Source organism: Castor canadensis, chromosome 14 (genome assembly GCF_047511655.1).
Source record: "Castor canadensis chromosome 14, mCasCan1.hap1v2, whole genome shotgun sequence".
NCBI classification, from domain to species: Eukaryota; Metazoa; Chordata; class Mammalia; order Rodentia; family Castoridae; genus Castor; species Castor canadensis.
In genome coordinates, this window is record NC_133399.1 from 45,668,821 (window position 1) to 45,680,203 (window position 11,383).

General features: G+C 35.2%; 1 pseudogene; it reads left to right on the forward strand.

Annotated features, from left to right (window-relative positions):
- The window catches only part of LOC109676473 (nucleoprotein TPR-like), a 33,895-nt pseudogene that overhangs the window by 6,710 nt on the left and 15,802 nt on the right, over positions 1-11,383 (forward strand).

Consider the following 11,383-nt stretch of genomic DNA (forward strand, 5'->3'; position numbering starts at 1 on the left):
CAATGTTGTTTGAGAAATGCATAAAGAAAATTGAGTGTGGTGTGTGGGTGTGCATGTGCGTGTGAGTGTGCGTGCATGTGCGCCTGTGTGTGCATGTGTGTGTGGGGGGTGTGCGTGTGCATATGAGTGTGTGTCAGTGTGTGTGCATGTGTGTGTATGTGTGTGGTGTGCATGTGTGCGCTTGTGTGTGTGTGGTGTGCACGCACGTGCATGTGCATGTGCATATGTGGTGTGCGTGTGCGTATGAGTGTGTGCATGTGTGTTCATGCATGTGCATGTACATTTGTATGTGTGTGCGTGTGTGTGCATGTGTGTGTACGTGTGTGGTGTGTGTATCTGTGCATGTGTGCGCTTGTGTGTGTGCATATGTGTGTGGTGTGCGTGTGCATTTGTGCGTGCATGTGTGTGCATGTGTGCATTGTGTGCGTGTGTGCATGTGTGTGTGCGTGTATGTGTGCGTTTGTGTACATGTGTATGTGTGTGCGTTTGTGTGTGCATGTGTGTGCTTGCGTGTGCATGTGTGTGCTTGCGTGTGTGTACGTATGTGTATGTGTGCGTGCGTGTTTGGTGTCCATGTGTGTGTGCGTGTGTGGTGGGTGCCCGTGTGAAAGCATGTGGTGTGTATGTGTATGTGTGCGGTGTGCGTGTGTGCATGTGTATGTGTGCGTGTGTGTGTGTGTTTGGTGTCCGTGTGTATGTGCACATGTGTGTGTGTGGTTTGCGTGTGTGTGCATGTGTGGGTGTGGCGTGTGCATGCGCATGTTTGTGCATGCCTGTGCATGTGTGTGCGTGTGTGCATGTGTGTGTGTGCGTGTGTTACAATGTAATACTCTGTTTCTGAAAAGATCTTGCATGATCCACAGCGTGGAAGGTCCTGGAAAATATTACACTGAGTGAAATAAGCCACAGACAAAGGAAAATATTACACGATTCTATCTGCAGGTGAAATTTCTAAAACAATTGAAGTAAGATAGCTGAAATGTGCAGAGATATAGAATAAAACTGTTTGGTGGTACACAGGATGTAGGTTAAAGGGGATAAGAAGCAAATGTAGGATGATATCTGAAAATTAAACATACAATGTGAGGATAATAGTAAAAGTTGTATTGTGCTGAGATTTTTGTGAAATAGGTTATAGAAATGATTGAGAGGATTTATTAGTTTGCTTAACTATCATATGTGTATGTATCCCATATTATTTTGTCCACCTCAAATATACACAATAAAACATTAAGAGTTCTGAGCATAAAAATATTTTAAAAACTTACAATGGGAATGAATGTTAAACTCAATCCAATAGAAATTTAAAATGCAAATAAACCACTAAGAAGTGTTTGCATCCTTAATACTTGACTACTTTCAAATTACAAAGAAGTCATTCAGGGAGAAATACCAAAGGAAATGTGCTGTATAAATTACCAATAGTAATAAGAAATGTTTCTCTATTTGTAACAGAAAATTGCAGATTAAAACAACAGCACGTTCATTATTTTTTGCCTGTCTCCCCATGTTAGCACTTGATCCCCACCCCTGCCCCCACCCCCCAGCCCCGCACCTTCTCTTTTCCCCTTCAGTTTAAATAATCAGCTTTTTAAAAAGTGGATTGAGATCAGTACTTAAAATAGAAAAACTTAGCCACTGTCTTACTGCAAGGCAATTTGACAAAATAGCTTTAAGAAATTCCATTTCTATGGCTCTTTCTTGAAAAACATTTGAACTAAAGTACAAGTGCAAATGCAGTGGTAGTTCTTTCTTTAAGAGAATTTTGTGTATTTTTTTTTTTGGGTAGTACTGGGATTTGAACACAGTGCCTACCACTTGAGTCATGCCCAAACCCTTTTTGCTGTAGTTATTTTTCACCTAGGGTCTTACAGGTTTGCCAGGTGCCAGCCTCAATCCACAATCCACCTACCTCTGCCTCCCACATAGCTGTGATTACATTGTGTATCACCGCACCTGGCTAGTTCTTTGAGGAAGGTCTACCTAACTTTTTTGCCCAGGGTGGCCTTGAACCAAAGTCCTCCTATCTCCAAATAGATGGAATTACTTGCATGAGTCAACACTGCAGTGATTTTTTCTTAGAACTACTTTATGAAGGCAAACAAATTAGAAGTATATTAAATACTGTCTAAAAGCTTGTTTAAGCTGGGCACTTGTGTCTCACATCTGTAATCCTAACTACTCAGGGGGCAGAGATTAGGAGAATCACGGTTTGAAGCTAGCCTAGGCAAATTGTTTGCAAGACCCTATTTTGAAAAAAACCCTTCACAAAAATGGGCTGGTGAAGTGGCTCAACATGTAGGCCCTAAACCCCAGTACTGCCCCCCTCTCCAAAAAAGAAAGTAAAAAGCATGTTTGAAAAATTAGGACACTTCCACTTGATAAAAAGTGACATGAGGAAAGTATGAGCCTAGGAATAATGTTTTAAAATAAAAAATAAGAATACAAGGGGGGATTATGAATAATTTTGAAAAACTTTTTGACATAAGATGTAAGGGAAAGAGTACAGTTGAAATTGCAGCTGATAATAAGTGAAGTGACAATTCCAGGTTCAAGTTCCTATATTGATTGCTCAACTTTAATTTATTTCTCATTTGTATGACAGAGCCAATTGACAAGAACAAGGGAAGAATTAGAAGCTGAAAAAAGAGACTCAGAATGAATGAGAGATTGTTTCAAGTACTTGAGTATTCAACAGGTATGAAGAAATTGTTAGCCTTTAACTACAAAGTTTCTTTGCTGGCTACTAGAAGTTAACCCCCAGGCTATTTTTTTTGTTGTTTATTTATACTTTTATTCATATGTGCATACATTGTTTGGGCCATTTCTCCAGTCTATTTCTAATGCTGATCTTTCTTTGTTATGTTTTGCCAATATAGTCAGATGAGAAACCAAGCAACACTCGGAGGAGTGGAGAACTCAGATTTTATTTTTTATGCCAGTGGGCTCAGACGTGTACCTGTGTCTGAGCACTAAGCTAAGGATTTACAGGATACTTAAAAGGCAGTGCAGGGCATCAGGTTACAAGGAATGTGCTCTCCCATCAATTAGGGGCTAGTAGTGGATTAGAGACCCAAGGTTTAGATAAGAACAGCAGGGGAGTCCTACTTTGGAAAGTTTATTTACAAGTGGAGAAAAAGGAATGTGGGAATGAGTGTTTATCTCTGTATGGTGCCCTTTACCTCGATCCTGAACTTTTTGCATGACTCTAATGGGCTCTGTCTGAGGTTACAGCTTTTAATTGACAGCTTACCATGTTTTATGACCCCATTTCAAGGCTATCTTCCTCTTCAGTTATATATCAGTGTAAAAGAGTTTAGAGTAATGGTCTTGCTGTTTCTCCTTCTTTAAACTATTATCAAAGGTTTGAAGAAGTATCTAGAAAGTGCAGAAATGAAAAACATCTCAAAGTAATAGTAATATGACCATGATTTACAAGCAGAAATCTTTACTACACTGCTATTTATTATAGCCCCAGCTCCTGTTCTTCATTTTATGCAGTCATTGTTGTTATCAATAAGCATTGAATGTTAGAACCTAAAAGGAAAACCAGTATTTAAAAATAGATGGAAGAGAATATAGGGTATGTAAACATAGAAAAATCAGGGTATAAAATATAGCCACTGTACTTAAGCAAATATAACTCCTAGCAGTATTATGTTCCCTTTGGTAAAAGAATTATTTTCATTAAAACATGAATGCTAAGGAATAAAAAAATTTTTAAAATATACACTTTGATTATTTTGAGTTAGCCATTGCTTTGTACTTTAAAGAATTATTTGTCAAATTTAGCTTTTGGTATGTAGCTTGAAAGTTAAGGTTAATGTTGAATATTTACCCTAAATAATGTACTTAAAATAGGTGGTACAATTAATGCATCTGGTTAGATGTACAAATTTTGGTTCTTTGTAATCTGTTGGTTAAAATAATATTTCTAATTATGACAGAAACCTTAAGGGATTGAAAACTGCTAACTTTGTATTAAAAGTTTGTATTTCTAGAGGGTTTTTTTGATGTTTATGCTCTGAGTGTTAACTAGTCATTTTCTTTCGAATTCTCATTTGACCTCTGTTAGAGGATGTTAAACGTCTAAATGAAAACTTAAAGAAAGCACTGCAACAAAAACTTCAGCTAACATTGGATGAACTTCAAAGCTTCTGATGTTTTTGGAAAGGCAAGTAATAAGTAATTTCTAATGCAGAAAGGACTCTGTTCAAAATTCATCTAGATTAAAATTTAAATGTAAAGGAATTAAACATTTGAACAATTTGAAGTATCTTATTTGAAATTTGTTGTGGTTCTTTATGTTTTCTGCAAGCTAAGAATCTATGTAAGTATTTCTGTTCTAAAATAAAATTCTGCATGTTCCCTCAGCCATAAATGAAAGTCTTTTGACTAACTATATGTAAATGTTATTTTCTCAAATTTCTTTAGTATCGAGAAAAATGCTTGGAACAAGAAAAGGAATTGCTACATGGTCAGAATACATGGCTGAATACAGAGTTAAAAACCAAACCAGATGAACTTCTGGCTCTTGGAAGAGAAAAAGGAAATGAGATTCTAGAGCTTAGGTGTAATCTTGAAAACAAAAAAGAAGAGGTAAGATAGTATATCTTTCTTCATGTTGGATACAACTTACATTCTTGTGTCAAATTATTAAACATGTGGTGTGCATAATTAGTCATATTCTTAGACTATTGGCCAAGTGTGGAGAAAATAACTCATTAATTTTGGTCTAGAAAAATGACTAATTGGATTTAAAGGATTTATAGTATTTTTTAAAGACTCTTGATAGCTAACGTTTTACCTTATTTTCCAATGATCCATGTTTAAGAAGTGGTCCTAAGTTTTTGTGAATTAAATCCAAACATGTTCCATGAGCTGTGATTGTTACATTCATTTTTAAAGTATGCACACATTTTGTAAATCACCTTTGTAAACTCACCCTTTGTGAGTGGGGTAGGCTATTTTGCTTTTGATTGGTGTTATAAACCTTCTGCCAAATTAATTTCAGTTAATATAATATTTTCCCCTCCCCCATTTACAGGCATGCATCACTACAACTGATTGATGTCATGTTATAATCAGTCTGTAATACCATAAAACAACCAGAATACTTCCAAGTGTGCATAGTCTAAAGAGAATCAGAAATCACAATATATGCTATATATAAAATATTGTATAAAAATTGAGTATAGGTTAATTTTAATATAATTTAATTATTTTAACTTAAAATCTCAATATTATCCTGCAAGTAATACATTTTTATAATGAAAATTCAATTTTGGTATTTTCATCTTTTATCTCTTACTTACTTTACAAAATAAATTGAAAAATCTATCTTTTTTTTTTTAGTTTTTTGAGGGTTTTATTATAAATCGATGTTTGAGTTTATCAAATAATCTTTTTTTTTCTGTTTTCTCTTATGCTTTAAATTTCATCAAATCACTTGTTTACAGGGATTTTTACTGACTGCCTTTGTTATTGTTTTTTTTTTTTTTTCATTTTTCTTTTATTATTCATATGTGCATACAAGGCTTGGTTCATTTCTCCCCCCTGCCCCCACCCCCTCCCTTACCACCCACTCCAACCCCTCCCTCTCTCCCCCGCCTCAATACCCAGCAGAAACTCTTTTGTCTGTACTGGGGTTTAAACTCAGGGCCTCACACTCATGGCCTCATGTGAAGCCTGTTAGGTAGATACTCAGCCACTTGTATCAGCCCTGTTTTGTATCGGGATTTTCCAAGATAAGGTCTTGTGAACTATTTGCTTCAGGCTAGCTTTGAACCATGATCCTCCCCATCTCTGCTTCTGGAGTAGCTTGGATTATAGGAGTGAGCCATCAGCACCTGGCAGATTTTTCATTTTAACATTTGATAAGCATTCTAAAGTTAGTTTGAACTAAATTTACTAGTATTTGCTAGTGTGCTAGATTTGCTAGTATGTACTGTAGTTTGTGTTGATTAGGATATTTTCTTTTTAGGCCAAAGAAGAACAGGCCAGTATGGAAGAAAAATTCCACAATGAATTAAATGCAAACATAAAGCTCTCTATTATATACAAGGTAAATATTCCACCACACATGTCAATATCTGAGTATTGGATGACTGGACAGTGGGTAACTTTTTATGATTAACTTTTAGAGTGCTGCTGCTGACTCAGAGGCAAAGAGTAGTGAACAACCCAGGCAGTGCATGATCTACACAAACTTCTGAAAGAAGCTGGAGAAGGTATGTGGCTTTAGTTATGGATAGGTGGTGCATTTTTCTTTGCTTTAGATAGATTGTTAGATTTAGAAGACAGTATTAGGGACAAAATTTAGTATAGAAGAAAGATCTTTAGATAAAGAAACTTAGAGTTACATTTTAAAGCAAATGGTGTATTGAAAAAACTTGACATCAGGTTTCTTTCCCCTTTTATAACCATTTGCGTACTGTCTTACTGAATAAGTTAGCCTCCCTTTTTAAGTTCAAGTAGCATTTGGTAAAGTTTTTTGTTGCCTTAAATTCTTGCTTTTTTAAAGTGGAAGATATTCACAGTTAGATGTCTCTAGGTATCTTCAGGAGCCCAAAGAATATCAAAATCAAGCGTGATCAAGTCCCTTATATAAAATGGCATAGAACTTACATAAAAGCTACACAAATCCTCTCAATTACTTTAAATAATCTTTAGATGATTTACAAAAGCAAATACAGTCTAAATAGTTGTTATGCTGTATGATTTAGGGAATAATGGTAAAGATAATCTGTACATGATCAGTACAGACAGAATTTTTTTCTGAGTACTGTTGATCTGGCTGATTGAAACACAACATGGAATATAAGGAAATGGAGGGCCAATAGTCTTTTGCACTCACTTCTTATATTCTAGATTCAAGATCAAAATTGAAACCAAAGGTATTCCTAGAGCCACTTTTCTATCATTTGAATTCCCTTGATTTCCTGTGGATAAGAGATATCAAAGGAGAAACAAACTCACTAGGCCAAGACATTTCAGGGATTATAAGTAAACAAAGGCTTTTGGTAAATAATAACCATTGGGTGCAGAATTTCATGTGTGTAGAGGGGGGAAAATGACTGTTCTGTTACAGTTTTATAAAATGCAAGGTTGTAATTACATGTTTGGATATTCTGCTTCTTAAAATGTTTTTAGCCAACAAAGCAAGATCATCTTTTGGAGGTGGAGGAATCTAAAGATCAAATGGAAAAAGAAATGCTTAAGAAAATAGGAAAATTGTAAAAGAAATTAGAGAACACAAATGACCTGCTTTCTGCAACAAAACATAAAGGTATGACTAGTAGGTGTTTGTTAATTCCTTGAAATACTAGAACTTGTCTACATAGTGTTCCTCTTTCAAGGTGTGATACAGAAAATTAAATTAAGTAATATCATTTGAATTTATTGTTATTTTACAATTAATGCCATATCTGTATCTTTACTGAACCATAGTATATAAGTACCATTTGATCACACATAATTGTGTGTCAGCTCCCAAGAAGTGTTAACTGTAATTATTGTGTGCTTTTTAGAATTAGGTCTTATGACATGAGTTTGTGTTGCAATACCTTAAATTATTTTCATAAGAATATGTAATATACAGTTCGTGTCACTTACCCTTTACTTGTCACTGAAAAATTTTCAGTGGCTTTTAGGCTTGAAATTTTAAAAAAATATGCTAAATTTGTGTATGTTGCCCCAGGGGCTATATTGTTTGAGGAGGAACTTGCAGCTATGTCTCCACTGTGGCAGCCATAGCTAAGATAGTGAAACCGGGCATGATATTAACTGAGGTAAGAATGGCATTAAATCTTGTTAAATTACCTTTTTCTTCTTAGAAAATGTTCAGATCTCTCTGAAACTCAATTCTTCCCCCCCCCCAAAAAAACCTTCTTTTAGATCATCTGAAGATTAGTCTAAGAAAGTTCTAGTTCTGGGAGTCATACAGCAAACTTTTCCTTTTCGTGTAAGTGCTGAGGAATATTTTTTGTGAAACCAGATACACTACAAACTTCTGTTGTTATACTTCAATTTGAAATGCCCCTTCTTGTACTTCTAGCTGTATAATGCTTATGTGGAAACTCAGGATCAGTTGTTCTTGGAAAAACTAGAGAACAAAAGAATTAAGAGGTATCTAGATGAAATAGTGAAAGAAGTTGAAACAAAAGCACTGATTTTTGAAATGCCAGCGTGAAGAGTGTGAACGTGCACAGAAGGCTGTGGCAAGTTTCTCTGTTAAGCTTGAACAAGCCATGAGGGTTGGTTCCATTCCTCAATTTTCGCTTTGGGGGAGGAAAAAACAAATGAAAAAGAAAGCTAAATATCTTTTCCAATGATGTGACAGTTACACTTTTTGAAGATTTACAGCATGTTAAAACACCCCAATCACAAACTGTTGTGCTTTTATTCAGCACAATTATGAGAGCCTTTCATATTCTTTAAGGCATTTGATAATGTTTTCTTCATGATTTTCTTGTGGAGGATAATTGCCAAATATCTTTGGACCACTCTTCAAATCTCTTTGTAATCGAATTTTCCTAAATTTAGCATAATCCTTCTTTCTCAGATGGTTGTGATAGCCTCTCTAGAAATGATAATATTTTTTGACCATAAGTCAGAACTATTTTGATGCCATCTCACAACTTGGCATATCTTAATATACATTGTGTCACTGTTCCTTTGCATTATTAAAAATATCAAGGAAGTTGATCACGAGCCTTTACTTGAAGATTAAACTGTAAATGTTTTGATCTTAGGGTTCAATTATTAATATGAGGGAAGTTTCTGCAATTTATTTATTTTTTTACCCTTTATAATAACCTTTAAAAAATTTTTTTTTATTATTCATATGTGCATACAAGGCTTGGGTCATTTCTCCCCCCTGCCCCCACCCCCTCCCTTACCACCCATTCCACCCCCTCCCTCTCCCCCACACCCCCTCAATACCCAGCAGAAACTATTTTGCCCTTATCTCTAATTTTGTTGAAGAGAGAGTATAGGCAATAATAGGAAGAAACAAGGGTTTTTGCTGGTTGAGATAAGGATAGCTATACAGGGCATTGACTCACATTGATTTCCTGTGCGTGTGTGTTACCTTCTAGGTTAATTCTTTTTGATCTAACCTTTTCTCTAGTTCCTGGTCCCCTTTTCCTATTGGCCTCAGTTGCTTTTAAGGTGTCTGCTTTAGTTTCTCTGCGTTAAGGGAAACAAATGCTAGCTAGTTTTTTAGGTGTCTTTCCTATCCTCACCCCTCCCTTGTGTGCTCTGTAATTGAGGACATTAATCTAAATTAATGCATATCTGCTATTCTAAACTGATACACTCAGATTTTTAAGTATCTTTCTGTTAAGAATGAGGATTTTGCCTGGAGCTTATTATTGAGCAGGGTGGGTAGTGAGGTAGAAAGACTTAAGAATTAAAATAACAACTGTTTATTACAGAAAAAAACCTATTTATGTTCCTTCTTTCGTAATATACAATGTGGTTACAGAAATTCTTTTAGTATTTTTTCAAAACTGCTGGAGAATTTAAAGATAATTCCTGTATGTTTTTTATAGCTGAATTTTCTGTCCATAACATGTACCATGTACCCTTTAGTCTAAATCCTATTATGTTCATTTATAAGGTTTTAATGTTTCTGTTACCAAATTGTTTCAACTTCATCATTTTAATTAGTGCTGTTTTGGACTTAATAGAGTTGCATCATTTCTAATTTCATGGAGGCCTGTCTACTTCATTTTGTCACATACTTGTTCCTTCTGAAACTGGTTTATGCATAACTTTAAGGAAGTATGCTCAGAGGTACTTGAAACACCAGGATAAATAGGAATCATAGCTTGAATGGTAGCTAAAACAGTAGTATATGAAAATAATGCATTAAGAAGCAGAATTTCCATCAATATGAAATAAAACTAAGATTCCAAAGCTGTCCAATTTTGATGCTTTTACCAAAACTATTCCCTAAACTTCTAATGATACTGTGCTGTGAAGCACTGCATTTATCTTCGTTTTTAGTAGCCTTGTGATTTGTAGCCAGCTGCTTTGTTAGAATTACTGATACACTTTTTAGTAAATCAAGTCTTCTTTGTATCTTGCCCAATATATTTTACTTTGGGTATTTATTTCAAAATGACTGGTATATGAAAGGTTATCCCTGTAATGCAGTCCTGTGTGTTTGTTCTAGTCGCAGAGGCTTCAAGAACATTTTTGTGATATTTTGGCAATAGACTACAAATTTGATACATTTTGTAAGATTATAGTTGACAATAAATTTGATGAAGAATTAGAAAATTCCCTATCATTTTTATACAGTGACAAGCATTTTAATAATAAGCATTATTTACAATATTAAGAAATGTCTTCGTATCTTTCAGTATTTTTTTGGTTGCTACTTCTTTGTCGAATGTTTCTTTATAAGTTTATGGCTACATTACTTGAGCAGATGGAGATGGGAAAATTACAAAATTATTCGCATACCAGCTTTATTTTTATAAATCATAGAACGAAGTACAGAATTTTCAATTGAGTTTGCATTTTAAAGGAGATTCAGCAATTGCAGGAAGACACTGATGAAGCCAATGAACATTCATCTGTACTTGAAAGAGAAAATCAGAGAATGGACATACAAATAAAGATCTTTCAGAACAGGTTAGAATATTTTGATTCTTTTCCAGATTTTTTTTAATATTGGTTGCCGAGTAATATATAAGTCTATTTGAAGATAGCTTAAGTAGAATTACCACATAGGAAATTCTAATCAATTAGGGGCACCACTTTAGCAAAGTTATATCCTAGGCATTGTTTTTCAAAGCCTTCTCTCTTTTTTCCACGTGTTTGATAAATTTTCAAATTGTAGGTACTGTTTGCAATAAGGGCAGAAACAATTCAGAAATAGTTTTTCTCCAGCTTCTGTACCCTATTGTTTTATGTCTCAGAATGTATGCTAGCAGACTGGTATGTATTCCTTCATATCTGTCTTAAATCTGTACACACATGAGTGTGTGTAAACATATGTAAAATTTGTTTTTAATGAAATAAAATTACACTATGGTTTTGGTTTGGGCTTCTTTTTTTTGAGGCAGGGTCTTGACTAACCTACAAGCTCACTATGTAGTCAAGACTCGGGTTGAACTCTACCCTCCTGTGTCAGCCTCTCACATACTGACATGACAGACAGGCACCACCATGTCTGGCCTATTTTTTGTTGTTGTTGTTGTTTTTAAGAAACATAGTCTCAGGCTAGACATGGTGGCACATGCCTGTGATCTTAGTTATGCTGCAGATGGAGATGGGAAATTTACAATGTGAGGCCAGTGCAGGCAAAAGTTAGTAAGGCCAGGGGTGCAGGTCTATAATCCTAGCTGCACTGGGGATGAGGGCATGATTG